General features: G+C 44.3%; 1 pseudogene; it reads right to left on the bottom strand.

Annotated features, from left to right (window-relative positions):
- Nucleotides 1-3444: 3444 nt before the first annotated feature.
- Nucleotides 3445-3564, bottom strand: LOC129640829 (uncharacterized; annotated as a pseudogene).
- Between the last annotated feature and the right edge of the window lie 15096 nt (nucleotides 3565-18660).

Genomic DNA, 18660 nt, shown 5'->3' with positions numbered 1-18660 from the left:
CAGATGAGTTAACGAGTGGATGGATGGATTGATTAGTGAGTGGTGGATGGATGAACAGATGGCTGGCTGGCTGGGTGGATGGACGGAGCATGGAATGAATAAAGCAGATGATTGTACTCCAATGCTAGAAACATATTGTACGAAATTGATTGAATAGGAGCTGGGCAATGATTGTTTCCTCCTAACAGTGACACGTGTTTGGAAACTGCCTAAGTGCTCATCAGTGAGGGGTGAAGTACAATCTGTGGACACCCCAAAAGGAATAGCCCGCCCTCCTTCCTGCCACCTTCCCCATCCCAGGAGCTCATCAGGGGTTCTGCCCATGCCCCCACCCCACCCCACAGGCACACAGGTCCTCCTGGGGTCCCCTCATCACACAGGGTTATCACTAGGCCCTCATCTCACTTGGCTTCATCTTCTTGAAGACAGGATATGTTCCTGCCTCTTCAGCCACAAATTTGTTGAGTCTTATTTGTGCTGGGTGTGGGATTTACAGGGGTAAGTAAAGCAGATGTGATCTGGAGCACAGTTAAGTGACAAGAGAGAAAAAGGAGCAGGTTATTAAGTGCGATCCCTATTATTAATATATACAACGCTGCGATGGATGGTGCATTGATTATATACCAGATGCTGTGTGTGCCCCTTCCCAAGCAGGTGTTGCCCCCTCACAATTTACAGAGGAGGACACGGTGAACGGTCATACGGTCAGGGAGTGGTGAGGGCAGGTTCACACCCACGCAGCGGGACCAGGCATTTTGCCAAACCACAGCCACCTCTCTGGTGGATGCCACCGGAATGAGATGGTTCTATGGCATGATGATTCAATGGACGTAAGTTGGAGCAAATTCCAGGAGATAGTGAAGGACAGGAAAGCCTGGAGTGCTGCAGTCCACAGAGTGGCAAAGAGGGGGACACACCTGAGTGGCTGAACTAAAACCTGAGTGTTTGCTCACTTGCTTCAGTCGTGACTGACTCTGAGACCCCAGGGACTGTAGAACACTAGCTCCTCTGTCCATGGGATTCTCCAGGCGAGAATACTGGATTGGGTTGCCATTTCCTTCTCCAGGGGATCTTCCCGACCCAGGGATCAAACCCGAGTCTCCTGCGGGTGGATGCCTTGCCATCTAAACCAGGACACTGCTAATTCCCTAGGCAAAATACAAAGAAAAAAGCTCGTGTTCTACCAAGTGGAAAGATGATTTAAGAAACAGAAGGTGTCCTTTGTTGGTATCTTTGAATCTTTCTTTAGATTTCGTTGATTTTTACTATTAAGCGTACTTGAACAAGGCAAGAGAGAAACCCCAGCATTGAAAAACAATTGACTTTTTTGAAAGAAACCTGTGCAGGTTAAGCACTCTTCGTTTTTGAGAGATGGTGAAATGCAAAATCTTGATTCAACACATATGACTTTGGTGAACTTTATTTCAAATCTACATGATGAAACCTTAAGGCGTCCAGGAAGAAAGGAGTAGAGTGGGAGACAAAAAGAGCAACTTTTCCCCTTGGTGCCATCCCAACCAGCTGCTTACTTCCTTCATCTCATGGACTACCATCTGGTCTTATCTGGTTTGTTTGATTCTTGTTTCAGGGACCGTTTCTAGTCACAAGGCTGTCAACAGTGGGGGGTGGGGTGGGGGGGTGGGGGAAGCCCTTCTTTCCATTCCACATGAGACCCAGTGGACAATCCAGGACCTGGCCACTGCATAGAGCGTGCAGCAACAATATCAACGGTGATGCTGGTTAACAACGCATATTCCTGGAATCCACTCCATTGGCTACTGAGTGTGTGTGGTGGTGGTCTGGAACCTATACCTGGAAGCTTTCTTGATGATTGCAAATGACACCGAAGTCCGAGGACGATGGAAGATCTTCACGTTTCTGCAAGAGCCACACACCTCCAGAAGGAACCACAAGACTTGCCTGACATGGTCAAGGTCTAAGCATTGGACTACACGTTGGAAGGTCTCCACCTTTGCTATTGGAGTCAAACGATCTTTCTTGGAAATGAAAATGGATCATACTGAACGTTCACATTCTTCTAGAGCATTTGAAAAGCCCTAAATTGTAGAAATCTGCTGTACGAGTTCCTTGAAAGCAAGAACCCATACTGATGGATATGTCTTAATGCCTTAGATTGTGCCTTGAATATAGCGTACACATGAACCCAGGAAAGGAAAGAATGGAATCGCCAAATATACAAAGAAATCAAAAGTGCCGAGCCAAGTGACACCTTGAGGCTTCCAAGAACTTTTCTGTCTTTCACACACTAAGTAAATCCTGAGCACCTACGATGAGCTGGGAGGCATGTCATAAGTTTCTGGAACTAGAAGGCGGAGAGAAGAAGACACAGAGTTCCTGCTTTCACTGAGACGAATCTAATGATACATCACAGGCAGATCCTTTGAGAACTTGTCGAGGGGCCTCTACCCTCACCAAAACCTGGGTGTCAGGGAAGGCTTTTCAGAGTAACCATTGCGTTGAGGTCCATAGGTGGAACCTACGTAAACCAGGGTTGAGATGCAGGAAGAATTTCAGGCAGGGAAAACAGCATCCTGGAAGTCTACGTGACCAGGGAAACTTAGGACGTTCAAGAAATGAAAATGCCCTATGGGATGGAAGCCAAAGAGTGCAGAGGGCATTCCAGGGAAAAGACATCCGAGAAGAACGTGAGGAGCAAGCATGAAGGGAATTGGTCGTATCTTCAATATGATGGGAAAATACAAGAGCCGTTGGAGCAGGATGGTGACAGAATTACATCTGCATTTCCAAACGGTCATCTTGCTCCACATCACTAATGATTGGAGAGACTCAACTCCAAACGCCAAGGAGGGACCACTTCACATGAGTCCGATTGGGCCTCATTGCAATGTCTGTCCATAGCAGATACTGGAGAAGCTGTGGAGCAAAGGGAACTCTCCTCCACGCTGAGTAGGAATGGGAGTTGGTACAGCCGGGATGGAAAAGAGTATGGAGGTTCGCGAAGAAACTAAAAGTAGAAGTAGCCTACGGTTCAGCAGTCCCACTCCCAGGCATAGATCCACCCCCAGTACAAGCCAACAAACTAGATGCCCCCTTTGGGCACATCTATCTGTGTGTGCGCTCGCATGCGCATGCGCGATCGCCTGCGAGGCTGGGGGTGGGGCGGGGGCTGGGGCTATGGCTGGAGTCGGTGCAAGCCCCGGGATTGCCTGAGGCAAGCCAAAGGAGCCCCAGATGGAGACGGGACGGCCGGTCGTCTGGTTTCCTGAAAGCCAAATGCGAATGCGGAGGGGCTCGCGGGCCGCGGGGAGGCAACCCAGGTCTGCAGCGGGAGTCGGGGCCCAGCCACCCACTCACTCTCCCCTCCCCTGGAGGGGCTGGGGCTGCGGGGGGGGCGAGGGGGGTGTGGGTCCAAGAATTGCGACGCGGGGCGGGGGCTAAAGGACCTCTTCTGGTAGGCAAAAAAGCCTCCAGCACCCGGAAGTCCCAGGTGGTCTCCCATCCAAGATACTAAACAGGCCCGACCCTGCTTAGCTTCCGAGATCAGACGAGATCGGGCGCCTTCAGGCGGATAAGGCCAGACACGGACGCGGCTGCCGCGGGGCGCCCTAAGAGCCTTGCGCTTCGCCTCCCTTTCGCTCTGACCTGCAGGTCGGGCCAACGGGCCTCACCTCTCCTCGGGGGCCGTGTTGTACTTGAGCCGCACGACCCGCGACCGCACTCCAGCCTGCTGACGCCGGCCCGGCCCCCGAACACCGCCAACACCAGACCAGCAACCGCCTGGCCGGGCCAGGGGGCCTGATGGGCTTCCAGGACCCCCCAGTGACCGGGAGGGCGTGCGTGCGTGCGCGCGGGGCCTGGGGGGTGGGCTGAGGGGAGCGGAGGTCTCGGCGCCCTCCCACCCCCGGCCACTCCAGACCCGGCCGCTCTGGCTGAGCGGGGCCTCCCCCCCATCCCGTTCGCTGCTCAGGGCAGCGCGATCCCGGAGGTGTCGGTCTTCGGGGCCCGCCGCCTCCCGACCCCCGCGGCCCGGGGGCCTCTGAACCTCCTGCGGGCCTAGGCGCAGCGAATCTTGAGCGCCCAACTTGCCCGGCACCTGCCCGCTGCCCAAACCCACCGGGAGCCACGGAGGCGCGGTCGACCGGAGCGCCTCAGCCCCGCCCCTTTGCCCTACAGAGGCCCCCCACCCTTGTCCCCACGCCGCCCGCCAAGCACCCGACCTTCCTGAGAGAGCAGACGAACCACAGGCAGGCACACAGACAGACAGACACACACACACACACACACACACTTGAGTGTGGTCTTTGGAAATACTTCTGTTCGTAGTTGCTGGGTTGAGCCCAACTCTTATAGGACCCATGGAGTGCGGCCCATCAGGCTCCTCTGTCCGTGGCATTTCCCAGGCGAGAATACTGGAGTGGGTTGCCATTTCCTTCTCCAGGGGATCTTCCCGACCCAGGGATCAAACCCGAGTCTCCTGAGGGCGGATGCCTTGCCATCTGAACCAGCACATTGCGAATTCCCTAGGCAAAATACAAAGAAAAGAGCTCGTGTGCTACTAAGTGGAAAGATGATTGAAGAAACAGAAGTTGTCCTTTGTTGGTATCTTTGAATCTTTCTTTAGTTTTCGTTGATTTTTACTCTTAAGGCTACTTGAACAAGGCAAGGGAGAAACCCCAGAATTGAAAAGCAATTGACTTTTTTGAAAGAAACCTGTGCAGGTTAAGCACTCTTTGTTTTTGAGAGATGGTGAAATGCAAAATCTTGATTCAACACATATGACTTTGGTGAACTTTATTTCAAATCTACATGATGAACCCCTAAGGCGTCCAGGAAGAAAGGAGTAGAGCGGGAGACAAAAAGAGCAACCTTTCCCCTTGGCGCCATCCCAACCAGCTGCTTAGTTCCTTCATCTCATGGACTACCATCTGGGCTTATCTGGTTTGTCTGATTCTTGTTTCGGGGCCCGTTTCTAGTCACAAGGCTGTCAAGAGTGGGGTGGATGTTTGGGAGGGGGGGGAAGCCCTTCTTTCCATTCCACATGAGACCCAGTGGACAATCCAGGCCCTGGCTACTGCATTGAGTGTGCAGCAGCAATATCAACGGTGATGCTGGTTAACAACGCATATTCCTGGAATCCACTCCATTGGCTACTGAGTGTGTGTGGTGGTGGTCTGGAACCTATATCTGGAAGCTTTCCTTATGATTGCAAATGACACCAAAGTCTGAGGACGATGGAAGATCTTCACATTTCTGCAAGAGCCACACACCTCCAGAAGGAACCACAAGACTTGCTTGAAATGGTCAAGGTATAAGTATTGGACTAAACGTTGGAAGGTCTCCACCTTTGCTATGGAAATCAAAATATCTTTCTTTGAAGTGAAAATGGATCATACTCAACGTTCACGTTCTTGTAGAGCTTTTGAGAAGCCCTAAATTGTAGAAATCTGCTGTACGAGTTCCTTGAAAGCAAGAACCTATATTTATGGATATGTCTTAGTGCCTTAGATTGTGCCTTGATTATAGTGTACACATCAACCCAGGAAATAAAGAATTGAATCGCCAAATATACAAAGAGAGCAAAAGTGCCGAGCCAAGTGACACCTTGAGGCTTCCAAGAACTTTTCTGTCTTTCACACACTAAGTAAATCCTGAGCACCTACGATGAGCTGGGAGGCATGTCATAAGTTTCTGGAACTAGAAGGCGGAGAGAAGAAGACACAGAGTTCCTGCTTTCACTGAGACGAATCTAATGATACATCACAGGCAGATCCTTTGAAAACTTATCGAGGGGCCTCTTGTCTCACCAAAACCTGGGTGTCAGGGAAGGCTTTTCAGAGTAACAATTGCGTTGAGGTCCATAGGTTGAACCTACGTAAACCAGGGTTAAGATGCAGGAAGAATTTCAGGCAGGGAAAATAGCATCTTGGAAGGCTGTGTGACCAGGGAAACTTAGAACGTTCAAGAAATGAAAAATGCCCTATGGGATGGAAGCCAAAGAGTACAGAGGGCATTCCAGTTAAAAGACATCAGAGACTAACGTGGGGAACAAGCATGAAGGGATGTGATCATATATTCAATATGATGGGAAAATACAAGAGCAGTTGGGGCAGGGAGATGATAGAATTTCTCTGCATTTCCAAAATGTCGTCTTGCTCCATAACACTAATGTTTGGAGCGACTCAACTCCAAGTTACAAGGAGGGACCACTTCCACGAGTTCGAATAGTCCTCATTGCAAAGTCTGTCAATAACGAATGCTAGAGAAGATGTGGACCAAAGGGAACTCTACTCCACATGCAGATTGTGTGGGTGAATTCTCTAAGAAATTAAGGGAAGGAGTGCTACATCTTGTTTATTGTATTGTGTTTGGGGGTACTATTTTGGAATTAGAGGAGCCCATTTCTCAGTATTTGATTTCCAAACTAGGCAAGTATAATTACAGTCTGATAAGATGTAACTCAAATAACTTCTGAATGTTAATTGATTTTGAAAGAGGAAATAATCTTGCAAGAGAAATATAGACAAACAGGAAAAGCATAGTTGTCAATATATTAACCTAGAGATGGTACAAATATTGTTTAAGAAATATGAAAGTTTCATGGAGTATTTCACATGAAGGAATTATTTCCTCTTAAAAGTCAAAAGGGCTTCCCTGGTGGCTCAGAGGTTAAAGCATCTGCCTGCAATGCAGAAGACCTGGGTTTGATCCCTGAGTCAGAAAGATCCCCTGGAGAAGGAAATGGCAACCCACTCCAGTATTCTTGCCTGGAGAATCCCATGGATGGAGGAGCCTGGTGGGCTACAGTCCACTGGGTCGCGAAGAGTCAGATACTACTGAGCAACTTAACTAACTTAACAGTCAAAAAGGATCATGAGTCCACTCATAAAAATGATTTGTTCTTCAGTTTTATCATGAATTACCTGACTAAAGGATGATTATGTATTGTATTATTCCTTCAAAATTATAGCACATTGTTCACTTTCCAGATTTTTATTTAATTGATATTTATTTAACATTGACTCTGTGCCAGCACTGCAAAGCCCACCCACACACCCTACACCAATTTTGTGACTTCATTAGAAACCACTTAATCAAGCAAATTCTATAGTTGCCTCTATTTTACATCCTAAATCGGCACATTATATGTCGCCCTACTTAACACTATTAAGATTATCTCTTTTTTAAAAATTCCTGATAAATATAATTCCTGGCTTCCTCACAAAATAATTTAAATTATATAAAAACTGGAACTTTGTCTAATTTATCACTGTATTCTTAGCTCTTCGAGGAATATTAGTACTAGATATTCAAAAGACTCGTATTAAATGAAAATGATTTCAGTGGGTCTCAAAATAACTTGTCTTTAAAAGGCATTGGTGCGGGGAGCTGCCCGTCAGAACGGGGTCCTTTGTCCGAAGGACACAGCTCTGGGAGCTGCCTCAGTCCTTGAGGGTTTGCTTGCAAACATAGCTCTCTGTCCCGCCACCCCAGAGATTAGGCGCTTATTTACTGCAGGCACCTGGAGTTCTGTGCAAACTTCTCACGCACAGAGAAATATTATCTGGTGTAAGAAATAATAACAGGGTGCCATTCCCATGCTCTCAAGATTTCTTGTGACTGTTTGTAAGATGTGTAGGTCAAACAAAGAAAATGTTAACTGTCTTGTCTTTCTCACTCTCTTCTGTATAAATATGAGATGCTGAATAAAGTTGGTGTCAGACTGCGTCCCTTCGTGGAGACGTGTCTGAACCTCTCGACCCCATCTTTGTTGGAGATTTCTCTTGCTTTCGTTTCTTTTCTCAGCCCCGCCATGCACGTTCTCGGGACCTGATCAACTTTGCCGTCTAGCACCGGCACATTGGTGCCATTTAAAGTAGATATTAGGTTTCCATTTTCTCATCAATGATTCGTTTCATTGGTTTTGTCATTTCAGATAACTTTCTTGAACATCAGATCATGGAAGATAGAAATAATGTTACTGAATTTATCCTCTTAGAACTTTCTATGGACAAGAAAGTCCAGATCCTCTGCTTTTTATTTTTCTTATTCTGTTACCTGGCTATTTGGTTGGGGAATTTGATCATTGTGATTTCTATTACATGCAGTCAGCTAATCACCCAGCCCATGTACTTCTTCCTTAACTGCCTTGCACTCTCAGATCTCTTCTACACCTCCACTGTGACACCCAAACTCATGACTGACTTACTGATGGAGAAAAAGGCCATTTCCTATAAAAACTGCATGACACAGCTTTTCACCACCCACTTCTTTGGGGAGGGGGGAATGAGGTCTTCACCCTCACAGGGATGGCCTGTGACTGCTATGTGGTCATCAGCAAACCTCTCCACGACGCCATCACCACGAACAGGCAAAAACGTCACTCAATTCTCATAGCGTCGTGTGCAGGGGGATGTCTTCATTCTCTTGGTCTCTTTCTTCTTGCGATTGTTTTACCTTTCTGTGGCCCCAGTGAAATAGACCACTATTTCTGTGATGCATATCTTTTGTTGAAACTAGCCTGCACTGATACACACAAAATTGGCTTTTTTGTCATTGCCAATTCTGGCTTGATGGGACTGGTGCTCTTTGTGGTTTTGATGGCCTCCTACATTTTGATTCTGTATAATGTGTGCACATATTCTGCAGAAAGCCGCCATAAAGCACTTTCCACCTGTAGTTCCCACATCACAGTCCGTGATCCTCTTTTTCACACCTGTCATCTTTGTTTACATTAGACCTGCCACAACATTACCAGAGGATAAAGTGTTTATGCTCTTCTACACAATTATTGTCCCCATGCTCAACCCGCTTATCTACACACTTAGAAACATGGAGATGAAAAATTCCATAAGAAGAGTTTGGTGCAATAAAAGGTTCTGGGAAGGGAGCTTAATGATCTGAAGGTCATTCATCTCTGACGCCAGTGACTGTCTTCTCATCACTCCCTCTGTTGCTGAGTCTCTCCTGCTAATGGGAAAATCAGGCAGAATGTGTAAAAGCCAAGCCTCCAACAACAGCTTGCCGTCAGTGGTTCCTTCTTTATTTTCCTCTCAATGCGTTTTCCTTGATTTCACTTTTCACTAATAATCCCCTTTGTTTAAAAAAAAAGAAAAGGAAACTTTTTACAGAGTAAAAACACACTGAAAAATCTGGAGGGAGAGTGATCCTGCCTGTATTGAAGGCTAAACCTGGGGGAGACTTCGCTCTCAAAATACTTGGCCTCAAGGTATAAAAGGTAATAATATGTTACAAGGTAAAAGACAGTTAAAGAATCCACCTGCTAATGCAGGAGACACATGTTCAATCCTTGGGCCAGGAAGATCCTCTGGAGAAGGAAATGGCTACCCACTCCAGTGTTTTTGCCCGGGAAATCCCATGGAGAGAGGAATCTGGTGGGCTACAGCCCATGGGGATGCAAAACAGCTGGACATGATTCAGCGACTAAACAAAAACAAAAAGGCAGTTATAGGAAAATAAGAACAATCACATACTGCAAACTCCTTTCAGAACTATATACCTAGCCTCGTATCCTACAACTCTAGATTTCTTTTAATCAAGTACCTAGAGATTTTTTTGTGTGTATTTGTCAACTGCTATTATTTTACTTACGTGAAAAGAATATATAGATCTAAATACAACATAGTGTAAAGTCCAGCCTTATAGTCGACATGGCAAGTCTTACAGTCTGAAAAGCAAGTCACTGTGTGATCTGTTTGTGAAGTAATATTGTAAGTATTGGGGGAAATATATGTGTATGTGTGTATGTGTATATATATATATATATATATATATATATATATATATATATACACAAATTCATGCTATTTGAACTGGGTTTGACATTAAGTATACATGATCAAGGAATAAATAAACTACAACTGACTTTGCTACAAAAAAGAAGAAAATATAAATCCTTTAGTTCCTCAAAACAGATGATTTATCTCAAAGTAAAAGACTTTCACTTACTATCTAAATTCAAGTGTAGAATAATCCTAAAATAATATTTGACAAAATATAGATCAGACTCAGTGATGGGAATATATATATATATATATATATATTCTACTGCTGTGCTTAGGTGTTTCTGACTCTGTGGCCACATGGACTGTAGCCCACCAGGCTTCTCTGTCCATGGGCATTCTCCAGGCACAAATATCGGAGTGGGTTGCCATGTTCTCCTCCAGGGGATCTTCCCAAGCCAGGGACTGAACCCAGGTCTCCCACATTGCAGGCAGACTCTTTACCAACTGAGCCATCAGGGAAGCCCAAGTATACTGGAGTGGGTAGCCTATCTCTTCCCCAGGGGATTTTCCCGACCCAGGAATCAACCAGGGGTCTCCTGCATTGCAGGTGGATTCTTTACCAGTTGAGCTACCAGGGAAGTCTAATGTGTATACATCCATACCTATAGGATTTTCATGATTTTCTAGGGCGAAGTATACATTTTGTTTGAAATACATTTTTAAGATTGCTGCATTTTCTTATGAAAATGTGCATAGTTTTGGATATAAAATGTAACTATTAATAGTATAGATTTGTATTCTATATAATGAGTTAAACTATATTTAATACTATAGATTTATTTTAGGTAATAGGATATTTTCTAATGTTTCTCTCTCAAATAATGTAATATTTTTTAGAATTAATAGGACAGATGATGGATTTTAAAGAATCATATTATTACTATGTCATAAAAATGTTGTTAACTGTTCTCCACACAAAGATAGGCCATATTAATATTTGGCTATATTATGTGTGTGTCTCCTTCAGAATTTTCCACAGTTTATTGTGACCCACACAGTCAAAGGCTATGGCATAGTCAATAAAGCAGAAATAGACGTTTTTCTGGAACTCTCTTGCTTTTTCGATGATCCAGCAGGTGTTGGCAATTTGATCTCTGGTTCCTCTGCCTTTTCTAAAACCAGCTTGAACATCTGGAAGTTCATGGCGCACATATTGCTGAAGCCTGGCTTGGAGAATTTTGAGCATTTCTTTACGAGCAACAAAGATCTGTCTAGTCAAAGCTATAGTTTTTCCAGCAGTCATGTATGGATGTGAGAGTTGGACTATAAAGAAAGCTGAGGGCCGAAGGATTGATGCTTTTGAACTGTGGTGTTGGAGAAGACTCTTGAGAGTCCCTTGGACTGCAAGGAGATCCAACCAGTCCATCCTAAAGGAGATCAGTCCTGGGTGTCCATTGGAAGGACTGATGTTGAAGCTAAAACTCCAACACTTTGGCCACCTGATGAGAAGAGCTGACGCATTTGAAAAGACCCTGATGCTTGGAAAGGTTGAGGGGAGGAGGAGAAGGGGACAACAGAGGATGAGATGGCTGGATGGCATCACTGACTCAATGGACATGGGTTTGGGTGGACTCCGGGAGTTGGTGATGGACGGGGAGGCCTGGTGTGCTGCAGTACATGGGGTCTCAAAGAGTCAGACACGACTGAGGGCCTGAACTGAACTGAATATGTATGTGTCTTATTTTTGTACTTGCAAGATACTTTGCAAATATTATTTTGCATATTTTGCTGAATATTTAAATGTCAAAAAAGAATGGTGTTTCAGAATTGTAAATAATAATCTTAAGGAGGCAGAAGTTATCAAAGTAACTGAATGAATATGTTGTAAATAATGTAAATCAACCAAATCTTACTTAATTTCCCAATTGAATTATCTCCTCAAGTGGATCAGTTGTTTGGAGTTACATTTTCATAAAGATCATCCATTCGTCTTCCCAGATAGTTGCGAATATCTGGTAATAACTGATATTTTTCAATATCCTCATCTCTGTGTTTGCTTATAGTGTTTAACAGCCTTCCATAGAGACCTCAGCTCTGCCTTCATGTGTAAATTAAGCAGAAACCATAATCCATGACCTTCAGCCATGAACTACAGAGTTTAATACCAGATATTTTGGGTGAGGAATTTTTAAAAAAGATGCTTACAATATATGCCATTCTTATCTCTCCTGTTAATAAATACAAGTACTAGGAAATAAAGAGGCCGGAATATATTGCTTCATTTCACAGAGACATCATTCATACAAATCTCTCTCTCTCGGAATGAGGCTTAAAATAAGACATTATTCTGCCTGCCTCATTCAGTCTGGATTCATGAGCAGTTCAGGTTGTGGGGTGGTGGTTGCTTTTCGCTAGTAAATCACACTGTATGAGAAAACTCATATATTGAGTTTAATTCCTATTATGTGGGGATTTCTTATGTTATGTCAGTTCAGTTCAGTTCAGTCGCTCAGTTGTGTCCGACTCTTCGTGACCCCATGAATCGCAGCACGCCAGGCCTCCCTCTCCATCACCAACTCCTGGACTTCACTCAGACTCACGTCCATCGAGTCAGTGATGCCATCCAGCCATCTCATCCTCTGTCGTCCCCTTCTCCTCTTGCCCCCAATCCCTCCCAGCATCAGGGTCTTTTCCAAAGAGTCAACTCTTTGCATGAGGTGGCCAAAGTACTGGAGTTTCAGCTTCAGCATCATTCCTTCCAAAGAAATCCCAGGGCTGATCTCCTTCAGAATGGACTGGTTGCATCTCCTTGCAGTCCAAGGGACTCTCAGGAGTCTTCTCCAACACCACAGTTCAAAAGCATCAGTTCTTCGGTGCTCAGCCTTCTTCATGGTCCAACTCTCACATCCATACATGACTACAGGAAAAACCATAGCCTTGACTAGACGGACCTTTGTTGGCAAAGTAATGTCTCTGCTTTTGAATATGCTATCTAGGTTGTTCATAACTTTTCTTCCAAGGAGTAAGCGTCTTTTAATTTCATGGCTGCAGTCACCATCTGCAGTGATTTTGGAGCCCCCCAAAATAAAGTCTGATACTGTTTCCACTATTTCCCCATCTAGTTCCCATGAAGCGATGGGACCAGATGCCGTGATCTTCGTTTTCTGCGTGTCGAGCTTTAAGCCAAGTTTTTCACTCTCCACTTTCACTTTCATCAAGAGGCTTTTGAGTTCCTCTTCACTTTCTGCCATAAGGGTGGTGTCATCTGCATATCTGAGGTTATTGATATTATGCCGGCAATCTTGATTCCAGCTTGTGTTTCTTCCAGTCCAGCGTTTCTCATGATGTATTCTGCATAGAAATTAAATAAGCAGGGTGACAATATACAGCCTTGACGAACTCCTTTTCCTATTTGGACCCAGTCTGTTTTCCCATGTCCAGTTCTAACTGTTGCTTCCTGACCTGCATACAGATTTCTCAAGAGGCAGGTCAGGTGTTCTGGTATTCCCATCTCTTTCAGAATTTTATACAGTTTATTGTGATCCATGCAGTCAAAGGCTTTGGCATCGTCAATAAAGCAGAAATAGATGTTTTTCTGGAACTGTCTTGCTTTTTCCATGATCCAGCAGATGTTGGCAATTTGATCTCTGGTTCCTCTGCCTTTTCTAAAACCAGCTTGAACATCTGGAAGTTCACAGTTCGTGTATCGCTGAAGCCTGGCTTGGAGAATTTTGAGCATTACTTTACTAGCATGTGAGATGAGTGCAATTGTGCGGTAGTCTGAGCATTCTTTGGCATTGCTTTCTTTGGGATTGGAATGAAAACTGACCTTTTCCAGTCCTGTGGCCACTGCTGAGTTTTCCAAATTTGCTGGCATATTGAGTGCAGCACTTTCACAGCATCATCTTTCAGGATTTGAAACAGCTCCTCTGGAATTCCATCACCTCCACTAGCTTTGTTCGTAGTGATACTTTCTAAGGCCCACTTGACTTCACATTCCAGCATGTCTGGCTCTAGGTCAGTGATCACACCATCGTGATTATCTGGGTCGTGAAGATCTTTTCTGCACAGTTCTTCTGTGTATTCTTGCCCCCTCTTCTTAATATCTGCTGCTTCTGTTAGGTCCATACCATTTCTGTCCTTTATCGAGCCCATCTTTGCATGAAATGTCCCCTTGGTATCTCTAATTTTCTTGAAGAGATCTCTAGTCTTTCCCATTCTGTTGTTTTCCTCTATTTCTTTGCATTGATCGCTGAGGAAGGCTTGCTTATCTCTCCTTGCTGTTCTTTGGAACTCTGCATTCAGATGCTTATATCTTTCCTTATCTCCTTTGCTTTTCACTTCTCTTCTTTTTCCAGCTAAGTCATACAGTGACTCACTTAGTGGCTCAGTCACACACTTGATAATGTAAGGAACAACACTTCTTGAAACAGGCAATATAGAAAACAATAGCAGTAATAGTAGAATCATAAGTAAGAAGTTAAGTCAAGAACTTCTAGTAGGTGTAGCCCAGTGACATCTCCATGTCATCTGACTTAGTTTGCTAAATGACTATAGCTTGCTGTTGATATCCTGGTTGTAGATCCTGAGCATCTGATCTTGATTCAAAGACTGGTTATTGAGATAAGCTTTAGAAACAAACTCAGAATGTCCTTTTTAACAACTTAATTAAACCTCTTAGCAATGTAACATAACCACAAGGAACTATCTCAGGAGTGCGTCTTAGTAAATACAGACCTTAACTTAAAAAACTGGAACTTAATATTCAGTGAAACATAATAGATGCCATAGGCCTGACATCAGTTAGGTGGATTTTTCTTTTAGAGCTCCCCAGTATACGTTGAGATTTCTGTATATGTCGGGAGACAGTCTTTTTATTTACCTGAGAAGGCTGTTCAGAACCCAAGTGTCTCCAGCTTCTGGAGGGATGAGGCAGAGAGAAAAAAGGTATAATTTCACCCGTAGGAGTAAATCACTAGATTGTTTTAAATGACCAGTAACTCGAGGAGAAGTGCTTCTTTATATCTGAAAACACAGAGTAAAAATCATCAATATGTCAGACAAAAAGTCGTGAAAATTGTGGTCATATTTAGCAGTCTACTCCATCCCATGCAATTGATCCCTTTGTTCTGCTGTCCTTGCCCAATGGCCAAGGACATCAGTGAAAGCAGTAGTCTCGAAGAAACTCATGAAGCTTTTGTGAATGTCTGTATGACCTGTCCAGCAAAGTGGGTGCCCTGATCACTGGAGATTGTGGAAAGCACCTTTTAACCATTTTTTCTATTCTGAGATATTAATTCTGAAGCCAGGAAAGGCATTATCAAATAAAAATGAGGTTTGTCAGGGAGCCAGGAAAAGCCAAGTGGCCACGTTGGACCTCTCATAGCCCCAACTCTTTGGTTTATGGCCATTTTTAATCCATTTTAAATTCCCTGAAGAGGCGTTAACTTTTGTAGAAGCAGAATGAGCTGTGTTCATATGTGCTGTAGTCTGTTATCAAAAGCCACATTCCAAGAAAACTTTGTTCTTTTAATCAGTGAGAGAAAACCAAATTCCAGTTTGGTAACAGCTTATATTCACTGGGAAACAATAGTTATTCACTTAGCCATAGTCACAATAAGACTTCAAAGGCAGTTTAATGTCTTAACAAACTTGTAGCATGCACAAAACTCTTCTTTCACTTGCAACACACCTTTTTGCACTTTCTGTATTCGTCACTTCATTTGTCCACTTAGAGGACAGCCACCTGTACGTTTAGACTTCCTTTGCTTTTCCTTAATAGAATGTAATTCCATTCCTTATTACTTTTTATTAAAAACACACATCTTACTTTTCTTCAGAAACCATGACTTGTACTTTACATCATCATTCTGTCGATTGGTAAGGATAAATCACCCAAAGTTATATCATTTATAAAAGTATCTGCACAATGTCTCTGTTAATTAGATCAATAAACAAACATCAGTATCATGTATCAATACAATAATGATTATTTCCCAGTTCACACAAGCCTCAAATTCATTTACTTTAATTTCCTTGAATTTAGAATTGTTTGATTTGTAAGCACTTACTTCTCTTTAGGCCAATTAATTAGAGCTCATTGAACCACTTAGCCTTTAGCAATTTTTTCCAAGGATGGAGACATACACCGAGACACACACAAATCTGGACAGACAGAAACCTCACAGTTTTCCACCTGAAATTTAAATTGTCTCTTTGTCCCTTTTATTTTCTTGGCTTGAGTTCCAGCTCATGGCTGGAGTCCCGGATCGAGTGGGCTGTGTATCTCAAGGACATGATAAGAGTTAACTCAGGTTTTTCCCCAGGCATGTTTCTGTTTCTCAGGCAGGATCAGAGCTCCCCAAAAGAGTATTTTCACAAGTCAAACTTTTAGTAATTACATGTGCAAAAGGAACCAGTTTTGCAATTTCAAAAAGATTCCATTTTACCTAGTTTTCTCCGGAGTCTAAAGAATACACATGGCCATTCAGGGTTCAAAATGTCATTTCTCATTCATGTAGTCATAGCTTCATAGCTAAAATTTAAACCAGAGAGTGCTCAAATTGGCTCTGATGACAGGGGTAGACCGATCGAGAAGATGTCCCAGCAGGGATTATCTCTCTGGGCAGGTGAGGTCGTCTCTTAAAGCAAAGAAACCCCATATATAAGGGATTTTTAGGCCTTGAGGATCAAAATTATCCCAGTTTTTCAAGATATTATTCAAGGAGGGGGGTGGTGGTTCTGGACTGTTAAGCCCCATCTGTAAGAGAGAAAAAAGCAGTGCCCAGTGCCATGGCTTTTTTCTACCAGAGGTGTCTGCCCCTGCTCTAGACGGGGTTGGAGACTGATTTTCCACCTAAGCTTCCTTCCCTGGCCAGAGCTAACCTGTCTCTTACAGGTGAAGGTGTCCTACTCCCACCCCCCCTCGTTCTACCACCCAGGCATGGTGGAGATGCACCAGGGTTAGACCTGATGGCATCCCAGATTGATGTCCAGGTCCTCACCATTAAAACCTTGGTTTGATTTCCCTTTTATTCCGGCACCACCTGGGGTGGAACAGAGTAGTTTTCCGGATGCTCGCCGAGCCAAGACCACTAGGGGAAGCACCCAACTTCTGTGTACCTGCGCACATTCCTCATAACAGTATAAGTGGCAAGTCATAAAGGGATGAACAGAAAACCCAAGACATCCTCCTGAGAGTGGCCACACGAGTCTATTTAATAACAAAGGAGGCGATGGAGGGCCCGCCTGCGAGGAAAAACTAATCCTTCATATGCATGGAGTGCCAACATCATCCTTTTGATTCCTGTCCCTCAGACTGTACAAAAAGAATACCTAAGGAGTTGAGACAAGAGCCACTGGAGGGCTTCGTCTGCTCTGCTAAGAGCTAGCGCTACTAAGGGAAGAAGCCCAATGCGCTTTCAATCTGCCCAAATCTGGGGTGTCCCAATCTGTGTCCTCAGGAATCTCATGCTCACCAGCAATGCCTCAATCCATATAGTCCAGAGGCATAGCCACGACAAGAACTTGCCTGTGTGTCTGTGGGGTCAGGATGGTGATTTTCAGTCTGAGAGATGTCCCTGGAGCTAGAGCTCCAGCTCGCTCCCTAAAGTGCTCCTGTCTGCAGTGTCCTGTAAAACTTGGAATGGGGGCCTTGCTAGAAAAGCACAATAACAGCATGGATTGCAAGTCCCTTGAAAGTCTACAATCCGGCACACGAGGTTAATAACTTTAATTCCTCAAGCAGATCTGAAATGGTCAGAGGGACCAGGAAAAGCTGACTGGGGAAAAGAAGTTCAGTCCACATGCTTCTGATTTAGTAAAGTAGCTGCTGCTGCTGCTGCTGCTGCTGCTGCTGCTAAGTTGCTTCAGTCGTGTCCGACTCTGTGAGACCCCAGAGTTGGCAGCCCACCAGGCCCCCCCGCCCCTGGGATTCTCCAGGCAAGAGTACTGTAGTGGATTGCCCTTTCCTTCTCCAATGCAGGAAAGTGAAAAGGGAAAGTGAAGTCACTCAGTCGTGTCCAACTCTTAGCGACCCCATGGACTGCAGCCTACCAGGCTCCTCCGCCCATGGGATTTTCCAGGCAAGAGTACTGGAGTGGGGTGCCATTGCCTTCTCCGTAGTAAAGTAGAGACCACAGTAAACGAGCAAAAGAATCTCAACTCTGAGTGTTCTTACCTTGTCTTGAAGATCTTGGACAAGCCCCCAAGATGATAACCTAGCAGTCAACGGTGACCGATGCCACTGGATTCATGGTGTCCGAAGAAGAAGATATTACTCTGGGGCCAAAGACAGTCTCAGTCACTCAGAGCTTTGTGTATATTTTATTTAAAGTGAAGGTGACAGAAAAAGCTTCTGACACAGACATCAGAAGGGGCTCACTAATTTAAGTGGGGCCATATATACGTCTCAACTAGCCTCTGAGAATAGACAAAAAACATCTCAAGGATGTGAGCGTTTTGCCCAGACCCTTTCCTATAGCATACATCCAAAGCTCAAAAAGAGGAATGTCCTTGAACCTGAGATACTGCTCCCTACAATGCCTACTTGTCTTAGGCCAAAGAATGTGAAAAAGCAAGCAAGCTTGCCTCCTCCTTAAAGGGGCTTTAGGCTTGGACTCTTTATCAACCTGCTGGGACAGGTAAGTATACAGTTAAAATCAGAAAACTCTAATGTGGTAATGGTGGTGAGTAAAGCATTTGTATAACATACCACTGATAACTCATATAAGTATATCACTTATAAATTCAGTATGAAGGTCAAAAGATAAAATATCAAAATAATGATAACCACAAAATGAAATAATGGAACCATGTTTGAAGAATTAGATGACAGTATGATACTAAGTCAACAAACAGAGAGACCCAATGAAGAGCTACAAATTATTTTTTTTAAAGGAAACTAACATAAATTCTGGATTTGAAAACGAAAATA

The sequence above is a fragment of the Bubalus kerabau genome, unplaced genomic scaffold (assembly GCF_029407905.1).
Source record: "Bubalus kerabau isolate K-KA32 ecotype Philippines breed swamp buffalo unplaced genomic scaffold, PCC_UOA_SB_1v2 scaffold_40, whole genome shotgun sequence".
Lineage (NCBI taxonomy): Eukaryota > Metazoa > Chordata > Mammalia > Artiodactyla > Bovidae > Bubalus > Bubalus kerabau.
This window is presented reverse-complemented; position numbering and strand designations above follow the sequence as displayed.